Consider the following 27,523-nt stretch of genomic DNA (forward strand, 5'->3'; position numbering starts at 1 on the left):
ATCTACGTCACTACAGCAGAATCTTCGATTTTTATTGTCATTGAGGTAATAAGGTTTTATGGAAATGTACTGCCTTCAAATGTAGCTTGATCTATCCCTTAATTAGTTTTATCTGAGGTCTCTGGAAGAGGCGTCCAGAATTATTTAAATGAAACATAATAAAAAAAACGATTATTATCAAATTAAAACGAATTTCAGCTTATTTCTGTACTGATGTACAGATATATAATATGTTCGATAACACAAATAAAGAAGCATGCAAATATGTAGGTTAAGAAAATAAATGTTACTTACATGTCTCTTCAGCGGGGGTCGAACCAGAAGGCGATAGTGTTAGATATTCCTACCTGAGTTTGGCCACAGATGCGCCGGTACCATTGAAGGCTAAGCTGGAACGCTTCGGAAAGTATATCTTTCTCTACCATACCGTTCAAACAAGAACACAGCAGCGTGTAACGCTGCTGTTATGAAGCAGAAATATGTATGTGTGGCAGTGGTGCCGCCGGAGTTGAACCACAAAGGGTTCTACCACCTTCAATATACTATTATCTCTTAAGAAACATATTTTAAGTAAGCTCAAAGAATCTTTTAAATGCATTATATGTATATGTGGCGAAATAAAATCTTTGTAGAGCAAGGCGTCTACTATGGAGAGCAAAGCTCTACTTTGTTGAGTTTGTCTGAATGGACAACTACGTCCGGTTTGAAAGTCGTTCCGGATGTTTGATCCGGAGATGCAGTCTTTGATAAAAGTTTACCCAAAAAAAGAAACCAAAATGCTTTACCTCGCAAAATGTATTGAGTATAATTTGTGTTACGGGAACTTTTAAAACTACGATATATTTTTTCTTTTTTTCCAAGCGTTATTATTGCATGAAAATGCAACTCATGCAAGATTTATTTACTGCACCCAATCGGCATTCTTTTAACTGTTTTTCTTATACGCAGAGTCATGAAATTCGAGTATATGGAGTTGACTCTACACTACAAATCTTTAAGGGATTTGGAAAAATCTAAGGCTGTATCCTACATTTGGTATTTACCATCACCACTTAAGCACGTGATTATATTTTTTAATCTTCATCTGGAACTGAAACCTTAGACCCAAGATGAACAAAATGTACACTTAATAATATAACTATTACTTCATTACTTTGCTTCACATTTATGAAGAAAAAATGACTTATTATTGTTAATAGCATAAAACAAGAAACTAAGAAACATAACTTATTCCTTAACAAAAGGTATCGCATGCCTCAACTACCCCAAGTTCTAAGGAATAAAATAAGTGGGTTCTTTGTAACGTTTTTCCGAATGGACAACTACGTCCGGTTTCCGAGTGTTTCCGGATGTTTGTGCGGAAGTCCTGTGACGTCACTGGATGTTAGCTAAGTTTTATTAACATGCATTAGGGACTTGTCGATAACAAGTGATTTGATGTACTAAAGTATATTTTTAAATAGGTGTATCAAAAGAGCATGCAATCCACCTGATTTAGAGTACCTAGAGTCACGACGGGCATCTATAATCAACGCCAGATAAGATTAAATTCCTATCTGAAGTGGTTATAATCCCTGAGGACCAAGTTGGAAAGCTTAGATTAAGCATCTCTCTTTTACAACTACCTTCAAAGCAAAACATAGCAGCGCATAACGCTGCTATTATTAGGCTGAAATAGGTTAAAGAATATATAACTTAATTCTTAAAAAATATATTGCATGCCCCAACTACCCCCAGTTCTAAGGAATAAAATAAGTGGGTTCTTTGTAACGTTTTTCCGAATGGACAACTACGTCCGGTTTCCGAGTGTTCCCGGATGTTTGTGCGGAGTCCTGTGACGTCACAATGCTTGCTGGATTTTATTAACATGCATTAGGGATCTGTCGTTCACTAGTAATATTTTGTACCAGTGTATATGTTATATGTAAATAATCGATCATAATGGTAGAAATTTTAATCAGAATAAAATAACAACAATACCACTCAATAATCATCAATCATTTATAACCTAATTATTTTCAAAACAAAGCTACTGTTCCGCAGAAATCTAAAAAAACCTGGGGATTAATTACAATAAGAAATATTTTCTCAAAAATTTTAAATAACATTGAATAATTGTGTAATTCCTGAAACCCATCTTGAAGAAACGGACTTAATGTTGTGATCCCGTGGGTATTTACGTCCAAATGGAATCCCGTACAAAAACCCATTCCGGCAAATGGAATAAACCTAAGAAGTGTCATATCGGAAAGTATTCCGGGCCATTTGTCAACGTCGCTGTACGTTAAATTAGAAGAATAAGGGAGTCACCTCACTTAACCGTACGATGCCTATTTTTACCTTTTTGGAAAGGTGGTGGCCTCTATAATACCGATTTATTGATAACGACTGACTTACTTTTGATGCGACCTTTGTCTATTACATCATCAACCCTTTAATGTCCCAATGCTGGGAACGGTTCTCCTCTCAGAATGAGGATTAGGCCATAGTCCACCGTGGCCACGCTGGCCAAGTGCGTATTAGTAGACTTCACATACCTTTAAGTTTTTCGATCGAGAGGCTGAGTTTCTTAACCACTAGGCTATCACTGCCCTTGTCTAATTAGCTTCGGTATAAGCCCAGTTGTATATATTATGAAGTTGCAGTGTTAAACGTTCTAGCCTAGCGTTCTGGTCTAGCGTTCTGACTTGAAGATAGAGACTTAAGTTTCTCGAGAGAACGTTTAAGATACACTTAAATGAGGTATTACTTAGTAGGTAAGATATTGTGTTCTAATATCTAATATTTGAAGTCAACAAGTTCCATTTAAGGGTTCGTACACAAAACTGCGATGCGACGTCGCATCGCAAAAATCTGCGAGCTCCCTCGACGCATCGCAAGAACTTGCGAATTGATTCGCATCGCACAGTGGTTGTTGTTGTTGGTCACCCTGAGAGACGCTACGCCGCACGATATCGCATCGCAGCAATTCGCATCGCAATTTTCTGCGTTGCGAATTCGCATCGCGTCGCATCGCAGTTTTGTGTTCGAGCCCTAAATAAAGGGACTTTTCAATTTGAATTTACCTATGAATTATTTTTTTAGGTACACATTGTACTCCATAATTAATTAAATTTACATTGTGATCACTTGAACCGACGTCCGATTTCTATTTCAATAAATAAATGTAGTCCCTACAAATCAATGCGTTGATTGGATCAATCATCATTTATCATTTCTGTATTTATGAAACAGATTGAAATCGTATTGGCATCTTTTGTTTTTTTTTTTTTTTTTTTTTTATAATATAAGAGTAGCAGACGAGCATGCAGTCCACCTGATGGTAAGTGGCTACTGCCGCCCATGGACATCTGTAATCAACCCCAGATAGGATTAGATATTCCTACCTGAGGTCGGCCACAGATGCGCCGCTACCCCTGAGGACTAAGCTGGAACGCCTCGGAAAAGTCTGTCTCCCTTACCACACCCTTCAAACCGGAACACAGCAACGCTTAACACTGCTGTTATTAGGTAGAAATAGGTGTGGCGGTGGTGCCGCCGGAGTCGAACCACAAAGGGTTCTACCACCTTTAAATAAATAATAAATTTGTTTTGATAAAAGCTTCATTATCATTTAGGCTTTTAATATTTCTACCACTGGGAAATGTATAATTTAGAATTTTTGGCTTTTTTTATACTTTTGATTATAAATTAAAGGAATTATGATAACTGTTTAAATGCAACGAGACAAATAGCTAAGTATGTACAATGTGAAATGCAAAATATGTATAAGTAAACAGGTATACAGTCAAACAAACAAACAGATGAACATCAAAAACACAACAAACCAGCAATTATATAAATACGCAAATCAGTTCTGATACAATCCGCTATGGGCGCTGATTGGAACTGTATGGGCAAATACGTAAACAGATACCAAAACAGTAATTTTTGTAAAAACCTAAAAACTAATATTAACCCTCTCACCCTCGGTAGACTATTATATATACGTTTTAACGAAAAGTCTTCCTTGTCACCAAAAACTAAACAATAAAATTGGCACCAAAACTAATGCTTAGACTTGTCACCTAAAACTAAGCCTGCAAATACTTTCACCGTATTTGTTCTGCTAAGGATTACATTTCCATTAAATTATCCTGTCGGGCTAAAAGGCAAAACGATCTACTCGTAAGTATGTACTTTACGACCTTACTTTCCTCGTAGACAAGGAAAGTTACAGATGGGCCTAAACAAAATGTAGAGAAAATATTGTCAATTACATTTTGTATCTTATTTTCTTTTTTATAAGATTGAAGTAGCGGATGTGCATGCAATCCAGCTGATGGTAAGTGGTCATTGCCGTTTCCAAATTTGTATAGAACTTCATATAGAACTGGAATCGGTAGTCGTAAAAAGGCTGTAAAATATATTTTTTCTACAATTTGGAAGGTAGGGTAAGAAATTATGTTAGAGGTATTTAAAGATGTTATTTTATTGCTTCCTTGCGTAAACACAATTGGTTAATTTAATTGTAATATTCAATAATATATCCTTAAATACTCGAAATGGGTAGAATAAAATATTTCAGTCTAACTTATTGACCTCTCAAGTAAGTTTATCTGAAATAAAGTATTTATTGTCCAACGTAGACTTCCATTTGGCCACAACTTACGTGATATTAGATGAGATGCAGCCTTGGGTAAGATACTCTATTATAAAGAACCAGTGACAACCCTCGTTCTACCTAAAGCCAATCACAGTCGTCACTCCAGTGGAATAACACAATTACATTATATTTTGTGATCGTATAACAAAGTCCCATGCGTGAAATAAAAATAGAATTTCCAACTAAAATAGTGGCATAAAAAACAAGTTAGGAGTAATTTACTAAAAAGCTACGTAATAAATAAAATTAGCACGACAAAACCCTACTACTAAGCTGCAATTATTTTGGTTCTCATACCCATTTGGTATGCTAAGCCTTATAATCCCACTGTTGGGAGTTATAATATCATGTAAACTAGTGAACATTTTCCTGCCTTTATTTTAATCTTTTTTACATAGTTCTCTCAAGGATCTCGTACGAAAGATATAAACACAGCAACCATATAAACCCGATGGTGCTAGAACCCTTTGTGTTTCGACTCCGGCGGCACCACCGCCACACCTTTTCCCCCCTAATAACAGCAGTGTTAAGCGCTGCTGTGTTATGGTTTGCAGGATGTGATAAAGGAGACATACTTTTCCGAGGCGTTCAAGCTTAATCCTGAGATATAGAGGTGTGTCTGTGGCCGACCTAAGGTAGGAATCTAATCCAACCTGGGGTGGATTACTAATGTCCATCTACTTAATTGTAATTACCAAACCATTGAGAACTGTTTCTTAAGACGTTTAAGACTCTTAAACGTAAAAAGTACCTCAAGATGTTTTTTTATCGTATAAGCAAGAGATAAAATAACATAACTTTTAAAAGTCAGAGGTACAAACATAGGATTCGAACCTGAAACCGTTCGGTTTCCGTTGGAAGAATTCGAATTTCTAACCCCTTTATTATCTTATCTCTATGTATTTAAATATATACATATTGCTGGTCTAGTATGACTCCACAGATATGAAGCAAAAGTAACAAATTGAAGCGAAAACATGTCATGTCCAAATTCAATCCGACACTGGCCATTAGAAAAAGAGATACAAAAACACAATAAGGGACTAGATTACCCGCGCCGGTCCCCAGATGACCGTTGAGCGAATGAACGAAATACGCCTTCGTTTTTGCCTGTAACTTTTCCGAGAATAATTATGTTACATTACAGGATACAAAAACAGTGATGGCGTAGTGCTGTCTCATGTTAGGAGTCCGGGGTTCAACTCCCGTACTCTGGGTTTTCGAAGTTATCTATATGAGGATTAGAAATTAAATATCACTCGTCTTGGTGAAAACAAAAAATACATGCTTAAAAATTTAGCAAATAAAAGTTTTCATAAAAATATAAAGTTTGAAAGGTCAGTGGAAGCGTTTTTTTTTTTAAGATGTGTGTGCTTCTTTCACCGTTTCTTCTTCATAAGAATACACGTTGAGAAGTGATGGTAGATTATTATTGACCTTAAGAATTGTACAGGATCTACTTTACCACGAAAAGAAAGAAGGAAGCACTTGTATATATTCTAAGCAACACATGAGTACGAAGTTCATTTGATCTTAAGGTTCATAATAGTTAACCACAGCTTTTAACTAATATAAATGATTGTTTTAACGAAATCCTGTCAAATAGTAAATATAAAAGGCACTAAATTTATCACACCCATTACACATAAAATGTATGGGTACAATCATCATACATATATCATCTGTTACCACCTGTCACTATTAAATCCGTGAAAAAAGTGATTATACAGATTCGGATTTTCAGGGATTTACTTTGATATGTGGCCGCGATTTTATTTTTGTATTTTTAATCTCTTCGATATGAAAATATATTGTTTTATTAAAACCACTATTTAATAGTGAATTAAGTAGTAAAAAACTCCTTTTATAGTTACTCCTTGTTGTATCGTTACTCCTTTATTAATGAAACTCTGAATGTAATAATTAAATGGCTTAAATGTAATAATCTAGTAATAAATTTAAAAAAGACTCAATTTGTTAATTTTCAGCTACGTAAGCCTTTAATTTCCTCATTTAGCATTGAACATAACGGTGAATATGTTAAAGAAACTAAAGCAACAAAATTTTTGGGCCTAAACATTGATTACGATTTAAGTTGGAAAACGCATTCTGAATATATTTGCAAAAAGTTAAATCAAATATCGTATGCTTTGCACATATTATCTAAGGTCGTTAACGAAAAAGCTCTTTTGACTGTGTATCATGGATATGTGTCTTCAAATCTACGCTACGGCATAATGTTTTGGGGTAATTGTACAATGCGAGAAGATATATTTAAAGCCCAAAAGAAATGTATTCGTGCTATCATGAGGATTCCAAGAACTGAAAGTTGCCAAACCTATTTCAGAAATCTGAAAATATTGACATTTCCTGCCTTATACATTTACGAAATAATGATTTTTATAAAAAACAATTCTGACATATTTAATAATTATTTAATAAACAAAAGACATAAATCAAAATTATGTACCGTACCCTGCAAGACTGCCTTGCTAAGAAAAAGTGTGTTTAGCCTGGCTCCTAAAATTTACAATAAAGTTCCTTCTGAGCTCCGAAATATAAATGATATTACTAAATTTAAAAAAGAATTTAAGAAATTTCTAATTGACAAATGTTATTACTCTATAAATGAATTTTTAACTGACATAAATATTTAATTCGGTCTTGCATTGGAGAATATTATTGTTATTATTATTATTTTGTTATTAGACTTAAATAAATGAATAATTATGTAGCATTTAATCTTAGGTTATGACGATAAATATTTGTATGCCCATAAGGGTTGAATGTAGAGCACCTTTTTGTAATACTTTAAAAAACCTGTATACCTATATTCACAAATAAAGATATTATTATTATTATTATTATTATAGTTTTTAAAAGTTAAAAGTTGCTTAGTATTTTTGGTATTTTCAAAGGTGGTAGAACCCTTTGTGGTTCTACTTTACGGTTACATTACTACACCACCGCCACACCTATTACTGCTTAAGAACAGGGTTTGAATAATGTGTTTAAGGAGACATACTTTTCCGGGACATACTAACTAAGTCCTTACGTGTAATAATGCATCTGTGGCGTACCTCAGAGAGGAATCTCATCTTATCTGGGATAGATTAAGAATGCCCATGAGCGGTAGTAGCTAATTATCATCAGGCGGACTGTAGGCTCATTTGCTACATCTATATTATAAAAGAATACTATTAACGTCCATTATTATTTATACATAATATCATTCGCAATCAACACAATTCATGTACAAGCGTAAAATTAATAAAAATATGATCACCAACTTATATTCTACTGTAACACAATACCTACTCACATCCACATTATGTCGAGCTCAGGGCGAATTTGCCGAGCCATTAACTTCTGCTCCATTTTAAAAAGAGAATTAACATTCTCTGTTTAATTTTACTGGACACTGGTTCATTTGTTCATGAATATTAAACTGTTTGTTATTAATCGGAAGGTTCGGCCATCGTGGTTAGTGCAAAGTGTTGTTACCAATTTTTTATCCAATTTAAGTTAACGTTATGTAGTTTAATTGACGCTACGTAAGTGTACTGATAAATGACTTCTATTTAATATTGTTTTCGTATAAGTGACTAAGTCTGAATGAAAAACACGTTATTTAAACTTCAATAAATTTTATAAATATGTCATCCATAGATTTATTATGAAACTTAAGTAGATAGGAGTTCTAGTAAAAATTAGCCTAAGAAAACTTGCTACGTGAAGACTAACTTAGAACGCCTTAAATGCGCGTCATGTTTAACCAAGCACTTTAAACCAAAAGCTGTAGCAACCTTCTCACTCGAAATTCAAAGGCTTGTAAGTATTATAATATAAACAATTCAATAATAAACCCGTAAGGAAATTATTAAAATGCCTAAAACAAATCCTTATCTTACAAAAGCATCAATTACATCATTGTTTATTAACAGAAACGTTTATATTAGTGTCAGATAGCGAACTAATTGCTCGTAATTATCAGCACCGATTATTCTAGTAGTTTCGTATTAAATTGTTAACTCCAATTCCTTTATAAATTGCGTCGGTAATTTCGAGATATAAATCTTGAGCAAGACATTTATATAATTATACAGTGTTTATGAGAGATTTTCGGGAAACCAAACAAGTTATCCAATAATAGTATGGACAACATTAATTTCTGCAGTATTGCTTTCCATTATATCTCTTAATTTTGTTCTTATAGTCTTGTTTATCTAAGTCACAAAATATTTTAAAGTAATGTCTGCATCACCTATCGATAGTAAATACAGTAAATGTTTTAACTTTAAATAGCCAGGGACAAAATTAAACGAACTTATGTTGTTAATGTGATAATGTTGATAATAAGTAATATTTCAAAATTCCCCTAACAGTCCCTGGACCAAAATTCCAAAAAGATTCTCCACTTAAATTTTAAGTGGGAGAGACTAAATAACTCCCAGAAGGGCTGTCCTCAGGCACTCTGCACAAATGGTGTAACATCAAAGCCAGTAATGACACGTCGTGTCGCACAAACTGCTATCGATAACGACGATCAACGCAACAGGTCTGCCAGTAAAACACGTTTGATGGAAGCTTGAGCGAGAAAAAAAAGAGAAAACTGCAGAAAAAGAAAGCAAAAAGAAAAAAGCTGTTTAAAATTGATAAATATAGCTGAATGTCTTTGATTCAGCTGAAAAAATATTAAAATTAACAAGGTGGATATGTTACTCCTAGTCGTGAAGACTAAAGAGCATTTTAATACCAGATCTATCCAATATAGTCTATCAAATATCCAAATTTTTAATACGCAGGAATTGTCAAATGTCGATATGTTTGTTAACCAAACATTCGATATATTGCTTTAAATGCTTTATGAGTGTAAGTAGATACTTCTCCAACATCAATTAATTTACGAAAAAAGGACCTTAAAATTAGATGTAAGAAAAAGAAGAAATGGTAAATATATTTTAGCTGAGCATTTATAAGAAACCTTCATTTATATAGTAGTCAATTAGATAGATCACACTAAATGAAACTATGAAACCATAACATTCTGAATATTAAATTATTGTAATTGTTTATTTTTAGCTTAAATTTATATTTCATCAGCGCCATCATATTTATCGAACGAGTTTTACAACAAGACACCTTTTAAAATGTCAGGTGCGAATAATAAACTGTTATCGACATAAACGGACACGTATGGGGAAACGCCTACTAAATTAAGGACAAGATTTCAGTATACATATTCTCCAATTATATAGGACGTAAGTCTTCTTTAAGTAGAAAATTTACTTTTTATATGAAATATGTAGCAAGGTTGACGTTTATAAAATGCCTGGCATTTGGGACCGTAAGAGTTAAGATTGGTCATACTTCTTTCATATATTACTTGACTTGATTGGAACTTCAAGAATCTGTTGAAAAATTTTATTAAAACCTACCTTGTAGACCTTCTCTTCCTGCTATTTAATATGTTGTAGTGCATTTGTGATAAATTTTGTTCTTAAATACAAATCGAGGATGTTCTGCTAAGTGTTTGTTCATATTTTTATTTTCATCTCTTTGAAGTACGCGAAAGAAATCGCTAAAATTTTGAGACTAATTTTGGTAAATGACCATGTAATATAAAAATGTAATCATTGTGTTCATACCCCATAAAGAATAGTTGCACTCAATCAGATTTACTCACAAATTGGCCACATTAACCACTTAACGGCTGCAATCTACTTCTTGAATAACAAAAATGTTTTTGTCCATCCACTATCCAGCCAACAATTAAATTTGGTAGCAAAAAACAAGTAACTCTCCAGCTATACGGTCGGACGGTCACAACGAGAACACATCAAAGGGACAGTTGGACCGTGATTGATCGCATCGAATATAGCTCTAGGACGTGGCTTTCCTCGTGATATTTGGTAAAAGTGGTAGTGGAGAAATACCACTTGCTTAGGGCAACATTTTTGAGCTACTGCTGAATTAGAGGCCTTAGCTTTTCTCGCAATATTTGGCTTGAAAGTGGTGGTATCTCTTTTGCTTATAGCAAAATTTTAGTGCAGCTGCTGAATTAAACGAGTTGGTATATGCTATGTGAATCATTACAAGAAGTATTTATTGATAACACCGAATTTGATAACTTCTCGGTAAAATCTCAGATGCATGTTTCTTTGGTTCTATTTAGATTTAGTTTATTTTTGGAGTTTACTCCTTAAGAAACGATTTGAGTTATAAGGCCCGGTACGGAAATTTTATGAGGAGTAAAATCAAGTGTAACACGAAAAGTTGAGGCGTTACGTAGAAAGAGACAAACATATATATCTGTAGGATTGAACGTGTAAAAGAATGAGATGGAATACATTACACAGCGTATCTCATTCTCGGGGTCTCCTCTTTGCGCGATACTTCGTAGTCTCACTGTATAGTTCACTACCTCCAGTCTGAGAGTTGAATGTGTGCGTATGTTTGTACGTGTGTGTTGCGCGCCTGCGTATTACGAAGTTCTGCCACAACTTGTATACTGCTGCCGAGTACAGGGTATGCATGCTGTATAATAAATGCATATAGTAGCATCTATTGTATACATCTATATACAAAGTACATAAACAGCAACCTAACCATCAAGTTTTAATGTTTTGATTTTAAAGTTTTCCTGTACTTCTATGCATTGATACGTGTATTTTTATGTACTATTAAATTTTATTTTATATTATTTTGTAACATACTTTATGTAATACGCATTATTGAAGTAATATAAATAATCCGAATAATTACAGATATATGTTTGTTTCTCTTATCATTTTAGCAGATGCGTTCATTTACCCTTTTTTTCTATTCGATATATATCATAATTATCGTTCGTAAGGAGTAAACTCCAATCGTGCGTCGTAGCTGACACACACACACTTTTTTTATGGGCAACCTTATCTTCTTAATATGAGCTGAAACTCTGTCGTTTCGTCTTTTAAATAAGTTTGACTTATGATCGTGTCGGACGGTAATATCTATTTGCCAATCAAAGTTTCAAGGGCAGTCTCGGCCAAATAGATTTTTAAATCTTGACTGATATTTTTTTCTGGCTGGAACTTAGTGTATATGTACTTGTCTTATATAAGACATATTCGTCTTTGACATATTGTGAAAGGATTCTCCATGATAAAACCATATGTTATTTATAAAGAAATAATTAATTATTTGTTTTCTATTTATTTCTTTCAATTAGGTATTTCCGGTATCAATGCCAAAGACAATCCTAAAATATTTTTCTAATCTTTATATGACAAGCCTACACCGAAGTAACAACAAAATGACATAAAATTGTTTGTCAATCACATAGAAACCAGGCAGTGGTAAAAGGAAATTATGTTTGCAATGCTATTTGGCCAATAAATAAGTTACTCAATAAATAAGGCGGGGTCCGTGTAATTTGAAATCGGTGGAGCAGGGAGGCAGTGTTTGAGGGTTCCTTTTGACTTAGATTTTGTATTTTGAATGGAATAAGATTAGAAATGGTTTGTGGGATATTTTCTGATTCTGTTTCAAAATAGAACTAAGTACCATGTATTGTACTCGAAGTATTTACGTCCATAAAACGTTTGTTAGAATATTATTGTGTTCCAAAATAGTTGTCTGGTAATTTATGTTATAGAACCTTCTATTTTATGTACCCTGTCGAAATTGGTTATACGTAATCAAAAAATACCTTTAATTTGTCACTTGAAATCAGGTTGATTTAATTTTATGTCGATAAGAACAATATAAACCTCGTTTTTACCCCGCTTTTATTAATTGCCAGTCATCGTGGATCGCTCCTAATTGCTTGATCTGTATCGCTTGATCCGTGTGTATGTATGTAACGGAATCTTTGAAGTCGATTTTCACTCTTTTTGAACGGTCCGAATTTTAATAATAATCTTCCTCTCTCTCATACCTTATTGTTTTCTTTTCACTACATCTCATCTTTCTCTTTTTTTCTTTATTTCTTTTATGTCATTGTTTCTTATTCTTATGCTGTCTACACTTTAATATAACTACTTTTTTCTCACGCTGTTAATCTCTTACAGATTACCGTTTTAGGTGTCAAGAAAACTATTACCACCAAGTCGTCCTCGTAACCGCCCCGTGGCGACCCCATAAAAGTTATTTGCGCAGTTAATCAAATAACCGACTTTGGGTCCCTCCGACTATAAGTTAGTTTCTGTTTTATTGCGATAAAAATACGCTTGGGTTCGTTCGTTCCATTTTATTTGGGTGCTCCAAAGCAATAAAATTATAAGTATGTCTGGATACGATATTGAGATATTAAGTGAAAAGCTGACGTATTATGTACATTTATTTACTTTAAGTTATTTTGGTAAATATTTGGTCATCTTTTCATTGTGATCGTAGCTCTTTATGTTACTTGGAAAAAATATAGCAATGGTAGGTTAAGAAACATATTCATTCATAGAGTGGACGGTTCTTTGTGTTTATTTTTACGAATATAATAACAATATACCGGTTAAGAAACATATCCATTCATGGAAAACAACTCCTTACTTAATGTGACAACTACGTTAATTACGTTAATTACCTTACCGTCGTCATCGTAGGGCATCATACCATATCTTAATCATCTTCTGAGATCAGTTCTATCCTCTGACCATCACATACAGGATATGATAGTATATTATTTTACATTTATTCTCAAATTTATTCACATTCAAAATTATTTCAAATCGGCCCTTTTGCTACTGTAACTCACTAAATCTTATCAAATTTAAGATTTGTTGAACATATTCTTCCGTTACATTTATCCTTATTTATTGTCAAAACCCTTAAGCAAAACGTTTTCTTACCTTTGATATGTTAACATTAACGTCTTTGTGTTCGCGGTTCCGGTTGGAAATTATGATATTTAACTTTATTCCCAAGGATCAGGGTGCAAGTTGTAAGTTCTTCGGTGTAAAATACAATTTCTTCCTTTACAGATACACCTTACCCGTAAGTTTGCGAATGCGAAGTGAATTCGAAATTGTATCTTATAGTGCAGATAGCTTGCATTGGTGTCGTGCGCAAGTAATCAGCATTCATGAATAAAAAGATGTATCTCAGATGTTTACTTTAGTTGTAATCCTCACTCCCACTTTGATTATTAAATTCTGACTGAATGATTTACATACAGTGACCTAAGTGTCACTGTCAACTACAATATTTAAATGTTATTCTTTCCACCAAAGCCATTTCTTGCTACACAAAATAACGTCAATCAACAAATGAAATTAATACATAATAAAAAAATAACACGAAGAAGACCACCTTTCTTCAAAATAGGTGTAATAAAAAGCTTCAGCGAAGCAATATTGGCTATTTCGATGGTATGTAATGTCCATTTTCGGTAGCTTTCCATCGGGTAGCCAGTTTGCCTAATCATTCAATTTCTATAAATCTGTATAAAAAATTACATCCCTTGTAATATGAACGTGCTATTAACATTTAAATTGTAATAACATTACGCCAGAACTAGACGCAAATTGAGCCAATTCACAATAAGCCCGCTTTACCAACTAAGGTACGTGCATAGGGGACAGGTCAGCGGGTTGACAATATATCACATATGAAGCCCGAGTTTGGAATTCGGTACGAATACCGAACGCGGACTGTTACGTGTAGCTGTCGTGTTTGCGCCGTAATTTATATTTGTGTTGCCAATCACGGCATTATGTCACGGCTTTGAGGCTTAGGTACGCTTCACACTGTTAAGTTGTGTTTTGCATACAATATACTGGTAATTTAATTTTAATTGAAGGTTTGTTTGCTTCCACAATTAAATTTTAGTAGTAGTTTCGATGGCGATTCACGGTACTAGGGACACATACTGCGGTGGATATATAAATACCCAGACCAGGAAGAAACATTTATATTTGCCACAATATGTATATCTACAATATATGTATATAAATACCTATATATCTATGTATGTGTAGTATCATACATAATGTTATTTTTACATTTTTAAATAAGTACACACTGATTCTACCATTCTGCCCAACCCCCAACCACTCACAGGTCTGCTGGAAGACATTTCTTATAGAAACACAAGTACTTATTTATTTAAAAAATTATATCAAATCCTATTAGATTTTGTGGGTATAAACTTGTGGAGTTTTTTTAAAATACCTTTCATAAGAAATTCAACCAACAAGATCTCATCAACATTATCTCTTAAGTTCTTAAATTTCTCTAAAGTACTACATCCCTTATTTTTCCACCCTACGAGTCCTGTATGTACCCGCTTCCGGCACGACAGCCTTCGCCGGAAACCGGAAGCTGCCTCGCCCCGCCTAATGGATCGAGAGCGATGATAAATATCGGAAGATTGGAAGTTGAAATCTAAATGTATGTTGTACTTGTTAAAGGAAGCTAACTTTTAAAGTTAAATGATCAGTGACTACTATATAGAATGCCCCTGTAGTTCCGGGATCAGAATACAGCGTATACAGTGTCTCCTTAAGTCTTAAGAAGTCTCCTCATTGTCTTAAAAGCGACTAAAAGGGGCTTCCGGAGGTGCGGGCGGTAAGAGTGAGAGCTCAAATTGCTCGACTTCATGTGTGGTCGCATATCGTTCTACACACCAGATGGTTTGGTGGACGGCCACCTTGGGGCTTATTCACACATACCAGTAACCGTATCGCTACCAAGGCACTGAGTACGCTCTAAAAAAGGGTACAACGTGGCAGCACTATCGTAGCGCTCATTTACATTAACAGACATTGAGTGCATCAGATGCATACCGTAGCAGGCAAAATATTTTTCTCCTATGCAAAGTGTAATAATTATGTTTCTCCTTTAAATTAGAACCATAGACTTGTATACTAGACTGTAGCCGTGCCATAACAAACTCGAATCTCTCGTATAGATAAGTATATTTTCTTCTGTCATGGCCTGTGTGTGTACACTGAAGTAAAAGGTGTATTTTTTATAATGTAGTAATTTTATAAAAATGACATTATGGTAGCAAATAAGCATTAATTTCACCTAATAATAAGGTCTCAGTTTCTCATATATTTATTTCGGATATTTTTATTCTAACGGAAATTAAATAGATTTGTAGTCTATCCGTTTCGTCCGCCTGTCTCCAATATCCCTTTACCACATCCAGATCGACCATGTCTTATTAGCTTATTACCTATTTAATGACCTCAACTGATCAATTTACTTTAAAATAAGAGTAGAAATCATCGTTACTCATTCTTTACTTTAAAGATTTTAGTCACCTCACTGTATCATACAATAACTCAGAGCTTAATGCGCGGTTCCACTTAGGGGGGAGTAGAGTGTTACAACTAATCGCTAGCTTTGAGAGAAAGAGAGACAAGAAATGAAATAGTGCTGTCAAAACTTTTACAAGAAAGACTAGATAAATTATCCGAAAAAATATGATTACGCACGATAGACACATTAAATCCCAAGATTATAATAGAGTCACACTAATACTACAAAAGCATAGAAAAGAAGTCTTCTTGATAGACAGCTAAAGTTATAGACAGACAAAATCACACACAAAAATACATACTCGGATAAATATTTTATAGAAAATAGCTAGACGAATAACAGACAATAAGATAGTCAGATACTTACTCGTAGATGGACAACAGATAAATACACAGACAGACGGACGAATAGACAAACAGCAATAAATTTCCACTGTTTATGTTGCTTCCATGCAATGAAGCTTCATTTTCTTACCCATTCTTCTAACTATAGAGTAGTTCTAACCTCTTTTTTTAATCATTCGAATATATAATTATTCTCTACTTATTTCCTACTCATGAAATGAAAACAAAATCATAATAATTCAAAGTTCTTACAGAAACCTTTTTAAACGTTACCAACCTGTCTCTACTTCGCAAGGAGACCATGGAGAAGAAAACACGAAAGAAACAACTACTATAATATTTGTGTATGTGTGTGTGTGTATCATAACGCAGTTACTCATCGCTTAATGCGCGGTTTCACTTAAGGGGCGTAGAAACGTGACGTCAACTAATGGAAAATCGCCAACTTATAGAGAGAGACAAATTTATCGCGGCTCGTGCATCTCGCTCCACTTGGGTGGTCCGATGCCACTACTACGTGTTTAAAAAAATCTCGATCGATGAATGCATCTCGAGTAAGAAGTGAAGAAGGAACTCAACTCGACTTTTTATTTGTTTGAGATATTTTCAAATAATGAAGGATTTTTTAGATAAGTGCAATATAAATAGCTAAAAAACGTAACATACGAGTAAAAACCTAATATACGAAAGACAGCTCGCGCCAACATTTGTGTAAGACCGCGAGCAACTGCCACCGACTGTGTTCAGCTATTGTTAGCGACTGTCGTTGGCTGCGGCTCTGTCGTGGCCTGTCACTCCTATATTAAAACCCTAATAGTAAAATTTATTAAGCCCTAAATTATTTTTCTAACCTTTATTTTATTATTACCGTTTGATACACATAGATAAATAATACTCATCAGAATAAATTTATACAACTATTATGATCTATAAAAAGCGTTTGTAATTTGAACCTCTACTTATCTAATATTTTAAATTATTTGCAGACTACTAAATAATTTAATAAATTATTGAATTGAATGCATGACTAATCTCCAGACTGATGACATTTTTACGACTCAGACAAAGATTAAATGTACACTGGAGAACTAATGAAAACTCGTAGTACGGGCGCGTCTGTTGAATCAGAGCAATGCGGGTAGGTGAATTAATTCGAAGCTGGTATCGCGATCCTTTGTACTCGCTCTTTTTGCTAACGACAGATAATTTACAACAGCTACCTATCTGGTATCGGGGCGGATGAACTGGTTCAATACTTATTTAGTTTAGACATCTCTAATTATAAAACGTAGCTACTTGAGTTTGAACTTAGAAGAATAATACGATTTTTTTGGAACGAAGATTCTTGACGCTGTTTATGGTAGGATGTGTATGGTAGTAATCGTCACCTAGGAAAAAGAGTTATGTCCCCTCCATTTTAAATGTGATAGTAATATAATGCAGTCAAACTACTAATGGCACCAACTTTTTCTACTTACGCCCATTATTAAAAACCAATCTATCCAAGTTCTGCTTACGAAAGATTGTGAAGAATTTGCATAATGTCGATCTATGGTAAGGAAATCATTAGACAGACTTGATTGGATGATTATTAAAAACGGGATTTAAAATAATAGAGTTTTTGGTAAGAATAATTATAGTAGCGAAAATTTCGACGTATTTTATTAATCTTAGATTTTTTCTGTTAGAATTAGTTGGTATATATAAAATATGTATAACTGTTAAACTTTACTCTTACCTACTTAAAGACATTAAATAACTGATTGAACATAATTACTGTTAAAGAAATCCAAAATAAATTAGCCATTATTTAATACTTCACACAAACCAATTAGTCCGCCCACATAATGATTATAATGCGATTTCGCTACGAGATTTGGATTTTAGCATTCCCAAAAGCGTGTCGACCGCAATGGAAAGGCAGAACAATGTTATCCTACCCCCATAAATTTGCGATTTAGACCCCCCTACCGTAATTAGGTAATCCGGGTGATTCAGCGCCCACGACACGATTCCGACACGATCTCGACCTTTGCGTTTGAGTGGTTTTTATTGTTTATTTCACGCACTTTGTGTTAGGGAATCGTTTTTCGTCTGAAATCGACTTAAATTCTTTTTACATTTGAATCAAAATCATTAACTGATATCGTTTTAGTTTCAATTACATACATTTTTGACATTAAGTTAGTATGTATGTTACGGTACTTCTAAACCGTTATGCTTTTTAGTGGCGCAAGTAGAGTTGATATCCTAAACCTATTTATTTCATAAAAGCTGCATTTAGAAGATCTACCATGATCCTCAACATGAATCATAATAACTACTTCAGTATATTGTTTTATAAAGAGTTTAACCATATGTGTACGTTACAAATTATCTCAGTGAGTAATGAGACAAAATAGCAAAGTACGACATAGTTACTCAAGAAAATGTGACTGATGCTTCAAAACTTGCACTAAAACTTGCCAATTGGAATAAACGGGACGTTTACTGAGTAGCAGTTGTCGTTATTACTAAATCGTTGCAAAAACCAGACGCACATTAGCAGTTATCAAGAATTAGCGCCAGATGGCCCGGTCGATGGGTATTAAATAGCGTTTTATAATAACTTAATTTGCTAAATGGACAATCGGACACAGCAGGGCTAATCAGCTAATTGCTTAATTTTATTCCGCCGTTATTTTGTGGTCGGCGAAATTTAAGGCTTTTGTAATTGTGATCGCATCTCAGGTCGGTCGTGACCTAGTTTACGTTTGGGATTACAAAGCGAGGTTGCAAGATTAAGAAAAAGCTTGGAATGTTTAATGTTATTTGACTCACTACTGTATGTTTAAGCTTTAGTTATTTATACTAACTCTGGATTAAGTTACGCGAAAATAGCACAGATTTTTCTTTTTGATTACAAATGTCTTTAAAGTAATTAGTGTAACTATCTATAAAACAGTTTATATAGACTTTGTTTAGAATTTTGGGAAAAATGTAGTCGGCTTTCACATAAAACAAAATTTGTAGCACGTATGGATTAAAATGTATTCTTTAAAGTTGATAATTAAAATTTTAAAATATTACGTACGTTAACAGATAAAATTAGATAGTCCTTAAAATTAACCGTATAACTGTGAAGTGTCAAAAAGTATCGAAAATCATAATTTTAAAGCCCTCTCCGTGGGTTCAGAACAATAAATCGACAGTTTAGTAAATAACGAATATGAGCACCAAGAAAAGTTTTTGTCGTCTAAGAAGGCTGAAGATGAAAGCTTGCACTTAATAAAAGATTGTTACTAAAACGTGGTATATTCCTATCGAAAGTCAGACCGCGTCCAACCTATTAAGGCGTCGTACGAGTCCCTAACGATCCCACTGGTACCATCTGTTAACTATTGACTGAGAACTTGGAGAACTGATACACGTACCATTAGCTATAGTTAAGTGATGCATCACTAAGGACTCTCTGATAGCGATTTTTTGATCATTGCTAATTCAAGAACTTTTGTCTTAGGGATAAATTGTCTGGAGACTTTCGAAATGATTAAGTTTCGAAATGACCGACACTTGAAAATAGATGTAAAAGACCTTTAAGATAGATAGAAGTATCAAAAGAGCATCAGGTGCTCTGTACCTGATTGTAAGTACACATACTACATACATTGTAATCAACTCCTTGATATGATTACGATTAGTCATATCTGAAGTCGGCCACCGGTGCATTGCGTCCTCAGAGGATTCCATTGGATATGTATTTTTCCCTTACTGCATCCTTTAAAGCGGAGCAAATGTAGCTGTACTACATAATCACATTACCTACAAATCCTTAAAAAATCTCCACAAATTGTTGCACAAAATCTTCCTCCCTTTAATAAACTCCCTGGACTTCACAAACTTTGGCGAGCTATTAATGAAATCGCCGTAAAGGAGACCCAAATTAATGTTCTCCTCGTTCAGAAAATAAGAGATTGCACCTCACACGTCCGTTCAGAGGCTTTGTCGCAAACTTTTGATATAACGCCGCCCGCCTGCTGAATATTTCATTAAGACGAGCATTTTTTGCTTAAAGCACTCGAATTTGCATGTTATGAGTTAGGAGCGAGTTGGCTCATGATGCTACGTGATCTCTTCCATGTTGTATCGTATTATCGTGATATTTCGCCTTATGAAACATTTCGTGAGGATTTGCTGGATTTAGGTTTCCTTTTTTTGGTACTAAACTATTATGTAAATGAAGCTATAAGGGATTCAATTTAAAATCGAAATAGCAACATAACATGTTTTAGTATTATCCGAGGCAAATGGACCTTAACTTTTGATTCTCCTGAAAATTTCTTAAAGCTTGCCGGTCTAAAATAAATAACGCGCAACATAGTCCAATCAGCAACCAGTCTGTGCCCAGTAGGGCGGAATCATTTGCAAGTTTACAGACATGTTCGTACCTAAAATTATGATGTCGTTTTGTATATAAACGAAGTTACTCGTATTTTTTTAAATAAAGAAGTGACAGACTAGCATACAATCTACGCACGCCTCATGCTGAGGACAGCTACAGATTTATTATTACCCCTGAGAATAAAATGAGAATGCCATGTCTCTCTCTTGCCACACATATCATTTGGTTAACAACACTATGCTTGACTACTTCTGCTCAGATAAAGTCTCCTAAACTATTCTACATTTCTTCGTTTACGTCAGAGCACTCGCGAACTTCCATCATTTCTCAAAAGCGTTATCACTCGTCATACAGTTGGACGGATTTGAACAAAGTTTTCTAGTTGATTCTAGAACTTTCTGACGAATAACGCGCATTATGTAGTAAAGTAGCTAAGGATCCAAGTGTAATAACCAGTGGATACTTTTGTATCCTACAGAGGACGTCAAGTTTAATCTCCGGTTAGATGGACTTTTAAAGATTGATTTTTCTGTTAAGGGGTAGGGTGTTCCTGTATATCAACGATACCTACGATAGAGATAATCCTATCTGTAAATTTAATGTTTTATCCTTCGATCACTGTTCTTATTAGTGATCGAAGGTTTTATCACGATAAGGCAGAATTTTATTGTTTTGTCTATTTCTTCGTCCATCTATTTATATGTGTACCTATGTACTTACATACATAAATCTTATTAGTACTCTATCAATTATACAACATTTCTAAAAGCAAGAACTAATAAACGCAAACGAAGATCGAACAGGACAGCTCTGCGTGGATCTTAAACGAAACATAACAAGTTTTACTTAATATTGCTTCTGAAATCTCGCGTACAACTTTTCGCCATTTCTCAAGAGTCGCCGTTATCAGTCGTCATACAGTCGGGCGGAGTTCCGCTAAGTTTTTCTAGTTGCTTCCAGAAACTTCTAACGTTCGTAATGGACTGGGATAATGGGGTCCGTCATACATTTATAAAGGATGGACTTTATCTACTGTTACTTCTCGAAGTTCTGGATAAGGATTTGGTTTTCTTTACCAAAAATCATGTAACACGAAAGTATTATGATTCTACCAGACGATGTGATTCTTGAGGGACAAGGATTCTTAGTTAAAAAAAAACAAGAAGTTTATTTTAAGGCCTGAAGTAGCAACCGGGCATATAGTCCATCTGCTGATAGTAAGGGGATTTTCCATGGACATTTATAATAACAATCGACAGAATAGGATAAAGTACATACAAATGCGTTGCTCTCCTTAACCACTAAGGTAGAACGCTAGGGTCGGGTAACAAAACCATTGGATTTTTGAAATGACGGCAACATCGCCACATTCTAAGATTTTTTACAAAGTTCTCAAAAGTGTGTAACGACTTCACAGAAGAAAACCCGCATTTAGCTTGGTACTCTAGGGTGCAATCATACTCAATCTGACCATTGCCATGTCTTGCAGCATTCACCAGGAATAATATTTTAAAACATTTTTACAACACTTCAGATTCAGAAAATATCCAGAGAATAAACTTATAAAACGATTTTACTTTTGCCCTTGAGCTTGAAAACTTGGGTTAAGTTTTCTTAACTTGTTTATACAACAGGGAATTTGACCGACGGACGAGGAGTAAGTATTTGAAAAATCCTGGAAGTAGGTTACGATTTTGAATAATGTTATTTATAGAAAATTTTATTCGCATTTGGTATATTACGAGTATGTACCTTAATATACATAATATTGAGCCGAATTTTGTTTTCCTGATTGAGATGTTAGACTTTGTGGTTTGACTCTGGCGACACTAATATTACATTTTTTTTTTTGCCTTATAAAACAGTATTCAAGTTGCAGTTGCAAGTTGCTGTATTCTGGCCCAAAGTTTAGTCTAAGTAATTTCATCGCAATTAAAAGGTATCGACATGGACAAATAATTACATTTAAAAAAAAATACAACACAAAGAATATATCTGAAGTTTAAAAATACTATGAAAATTTATGCAACAATTGCATTACATTTTATTTTAAGTATTACTTAAAGTACTAAATTAGTGGGAACTTTTCAAAACCAAGCCTCTGATAAAGTATTTATAATTTAATAATTGATATTTGGGTCACATATAACTAACATAGGGACTGATCAAAATTTATTTATGCTGTAGCAATAACTGTCCCAAAATCGAAAACTAATGTCACAACCGTCTGGGTTTAATATCAGAAGTGTAGTAACGCAAGTAATTGAAATCCCATTACTGTTGATGAAAATGAAGGGCGGCCCCGAGCAGAGGAATCAGATGGCAAATAAAATGCGAATCGACCTTTTGTCTTGCCTCGAGCGACGAAAGATTCAATTTGTCAGGGGATCGGGGTTGGTGCAAGTGATAAATGGGAAGCTATTCATGATTGTAGAGTTTTTCAATCCTTTAAAGTTTTAAGTTTTAAAGGTAAAAATGGTGCCACTAGAAATAAATAATTTGAGCTTTGATATTTTAGGAATAGCTTCAATTTGTATGATGAAGCAAAATATAATTCTTCTACTATTTGATTAGTTAATCTAACTTTTAAATAAATCCTTTTCTTAAGGTCTCGTTTACTGTCATCGTTGTCTGACATCTTAAGCTAAGACTTCGATTCATGCCGAAGATGGCTGTGTTATAGCTGTGTTTACAGCAAATCGGCTATCAACTACAGCGAGCGGCTTCTGCGAGCAACTTCGGCTTGCCAATGGGGCTGTTCACTACCTTCGAGGAAAGCTGGAAGGCGAATCGACTATTTGCACGTAGTCAACAATCGATTACCAACTCAGGCGTCAAACGACTAGGCGTTTCTACCAGGCTAATTAGCCTTACTTAGGATTCAAACGACTATGTCTTGTGTCGATTTTATGTCTGTCTATATATAAAAAAATTGTTTACATTGGAAATGAATAGTTGTCATGATGGCAATTGCAAAAAAGGTTAATGACAGTACAGCAATATAGAATACAATAATTTTAGGGCAAAACAAAACACCACAAGGAAACATTCATAAATTGCCATCATTTACTCGAAGCTATGTGATTTCTGTAACGGGGACTCTTGGTCAGTTGTGGCATCACAATCGATTGGTTTTGAGAAAACATAATTGCTGGTGCTTATAACTTAAGTCATAACGGATTGCTGACACGCAGAGGACGGCCTCAAGGGATATTCCGGGATTTTTGTCGTCCGACACCTGCCCAAAGATCGAGTTTCTTGTTTGTGAAATCTTATTGAAAGCGACGGCAGATTAGGCCATGATGGTCACCGTCGCATCAGATTCGTCATGGGAAAAGGAACCTGCAATATCGTTTAACCAAAAGTTTTTGACGCGACCTTTGAAAGTTCTCAAATTTTTCGCATTGAAACCAAAGGCAATGCCCGTAGCCAAAATAATTCTGTTCTAGAAATACGAGTATGTGTAAAGGCACACAAACTTTTTGCATAATAAACTTTGGTCATTGGTTATGACTACCTATAACAATGACAAAAAATCTCTGAAAAGTCTGCATGTAGTAGAAGACTGTCATTCATGTTACTGGTATAAAATGATATTGCGCTTCAATACAACATTCCGTTAGGCGTTATCTTCCTTTTTTGGTCTGAGGATCCAAAGAAAAAGTCCGGTACAATACGAAAGAGGTGCCAACGAGGTCCCTGGGAAATCTATTAGCAGTCTACGATTCCAATACATGTTTCTACGTAAGGGAGTGGGACCTATTTATGATATTTCCGGGCTGCCAATGTTTCCCGGTGTTCTCATACAGTGCTGTTTTTGTTGCTTATTGAGATGCTGTTTTGTTTTATTTTCACAGCGATCAGGAGTCAAGAATCAAAACAAAAAGTATAAGAAAAATAAATAGTCGGATAGTTTAACAGACAGTATGACTACCATATGCTAATACGTAATCGTAATTATCAGAATATAGCACCACTAACATAAAAAAGTAATTAACTGGGACTCATCATCAAATTACATTATGAAATCACATTATCTCAGACATCATGAAATTACATTAGAACATGACATCTAGAATCTGAATTCATCATTCAAGTGCCATATCGGGAATTAAATTCAAACCATCACAGAGTGGCCGTTGAACTGTATACTTCGTTGCCCAAAAAATAATTACAAAGTTTGCTACATCTTGTAACAAAGTGCTATGGCTAATCTTTTTCATTCTGAGAGGACACCTGTGCCTAGTAGTAGGCCAATAATGGGTTGATCGTGTTGAACAAATCTTCCAAATATTGATCTGGTGACATTTGCAAACTGTTTTCAGCGAGCAAAAGATTATGCACATACATTTTTATAGCACCTTACGAGCACTATTCACATATTCATATAGGGTAGTGTAATATGTGAGTATAGTAACCCTACAATACGAACGTTACAAGACAATCGCTTACACATTAAGATATGAGATAAACCTACGTTCCTGTTTACTTCGCGTTCCGTATACCATTTACATCGATCGTTATCAACCCTCACCTGTATTTGCATAACCCATACCGCACTACCCCGTTATTATACCATGTGAGTAAAACTAGATTAATAAAATCGTGGGTTTCACTAACAGTGAGTAGCTGTAACGGCAGGAGTTTTTGATAACAATCATGGGTCCAAGATGAGATCAATTCTAAGGTACGAAATTATTGTGCCATCGCCTGATGGTATGGATCTATGTCATGTGTCACCTAATTACATACATACATTTGCAGAATGTCAGATTTATACAATAATTGTATGTACTCGTAGATATAAATCGAGTCACATAGTGTCACATTTTAATCATTTATATACTACTAAATACGCACACACACAAATAAACACGAATTATATACTATGGAACAGCATATACAAAAGAAACTACATTTATTTCGGGCTTGTATGAGGTCGATGTACGATGATTTTGCATGTTGCATGTGAAATTCTATGTAAAAATATCTCATTAAAGGTGCGTTCCTCCAACATTTCAGAAACAGTAATGCTGCCCTGCTTATAGGCACTCCCTTGTTGTCGAGCCCTTGTCCCGTGCCCAGTTGTCAGTAAGTCATAGAAAATATAGTAACGTACTGTCCATCTAAACAAAAATATTTACCGTTTGCTAGCCTGTAATAAAACCCGTGGCTTAAACTAGTGAAAATAATTCCTACTTTATTACAATAACTTTCATCCCATAAAAATTACGACAGCTGACGTGTTCGGCGGCCAATCTTGTTTTACGGTGGTGAAATTATTTTATAGTAAAAAAGCAGTAAAGAAAGGAATTTTAATTTAATGAACAGGAGTGTGAAGGACATTCTTTCGTTTTAATAGCGAAGAATAAATTATACTGAAGGTAAAGCATTTTGGAATTTATCTGTTAGTTCGAAGGGGTAAGCAAATTGACAAAAATAGGTATACTTGAATGTTTTGCTCTTAAGACTATGGCTATCTTTTTTTAAGCCATAGCCTTTAGAGCACTATTTTATTATAGTATTTATTTAAGGCAGATCCCATGCGGGAGAGGGGCATGGTGCAGACTACACGAGCTACGGCATCGTGTCGCGCTTGTTTACGCCCGCACTGGTGTCCCACCACCACACTTGACACTTGCATTCTATCATTTCCACATCATTTTAGACGCACACGTACATGAGTGGCTAAGAGACTACAGCGAAAATTCATATGTGCAGGAGTGACGCGCATGCCGTATGCCGTATATAAGCAATGTAATTTTATATAACGACGCTCATATATATTTCTCGGTTACAAGTCTTAGAGAATGAGTAAAAGGTAAATTAAATTGTGATCATTCTGATTTACAATATTTATTAAAACAAGTTACATCATCTTAACGTGTACCACGGTGTAAGTTATAGCGTATTTGTACTTTTGCCTTAACTTTATAAACCCTACGTGCATTCTAATCATTTACAGCACTATCTTAGCGCTTAAAAGGTGCGCTTCATTCTGCATTCCGCTTCACACTTTTCAGTGGCGATAATCTACACCACTATCAATATACCAGCGGAAAACGCGCTCATTACTCCTCTACCTCCTAGTGCTTTCCTGCCACATCGTGGTATAGAGGAAAAACAAAGTTTTCCTTAAGAAAATACACAGTTATTATTATCAACCTCTTATCCCTTATTAGGGAAAATCTTAAGAAATAATTTTATCTTCAATCGTCACGCAGGGTACGAAATATGGTATAAGAAATAAGGCGACTGCGTAACGATTTAATCCGTCTGCGATTACGTTCCTAAGATATTATTAAAATTTTTTTTATAATATAAGAGTAGCAGACGAGCATGCAGTCCACCTGATGGTAAGTGGCTACTGCCGCCCATGGACAACTGTAATCAACCCCAGACAGGATTAGATATTCCTACCTGAGGTCGGCCACAGATGCGCCGCTACCCCTGAGGACTAAGCTGGAACGCCTCGGAAAAGTCTGTCTCCCTTACCACACCCTTCAAATCGGAACACAGCAAAGCCTAACACTACTGTTAATAGGCAGAAATAGGTGTGGCGGTTGTGCCGCCGGAGTCGAACCACAAAGGGTTTCAAGTTACATGTTAATATATTTATGTTTGTATTTACGTATTAATAAAAATAAACTGTAAACGTCTAGTATGGTCCCATAAGTAATAATCCTGTAACTAAGATTTAATTCACAACAAATCAATGTAATACATTAGCATCATGTATTCGAAGAAATCTAGTGATAACTTCCAAAAAACGTAAAGGATGTAGTTACAGCACATCAACAAGCTAAAAATGCCCCAACAATTCCAACCACAAGCCGTTTCAAAAGCACAAATTCCACTTTGAACATTTTCCACGTTTTGTCTCCAACCGTCACGGAGTGGCGTGACGGA

The 27,523-nt window shown here is 34.8% G+C and overlaps 1 long non-coding RNA gene across 1 annotated transcript; it reads left to right on the plus strand.

Moving 5' to 3' along the window:
• Window positions 1-11,969: 11,969 nt before the first annotated feature.
• On the plus strand, window positions 11,970-13,858 carry LOC140742530 (uncharacterized). The gene is made up of 3 exons (XR_012102297.1): window positions 11,970-12,147; window positions 12,700-12,825; window positions 13,606-13,858. It is a non-coding gene; the product is annotated as an uncharacterized LOC140742530 (long non-coding RNA).
• Window positions 13,859-27,523: the final 13,665 nt, after the last annotated feature.

This window comes from Epargyreus clarus, unplaced genomic scaffold (assembly GCF_041222505.1).
Source record: "Epargyreus clarus isolate Ecla_fem2 unplaced genomic scaffold, WU_Ecla_fem_2.2 ptg000006l, whole genome shotgun sequence".
Lineage (NCBI taxonomy): Eukaryota > Metazoa > Arthropoda > Insecta > Lepidoptera > Hesperiidae > Epargyreus > Epargyreus clarus.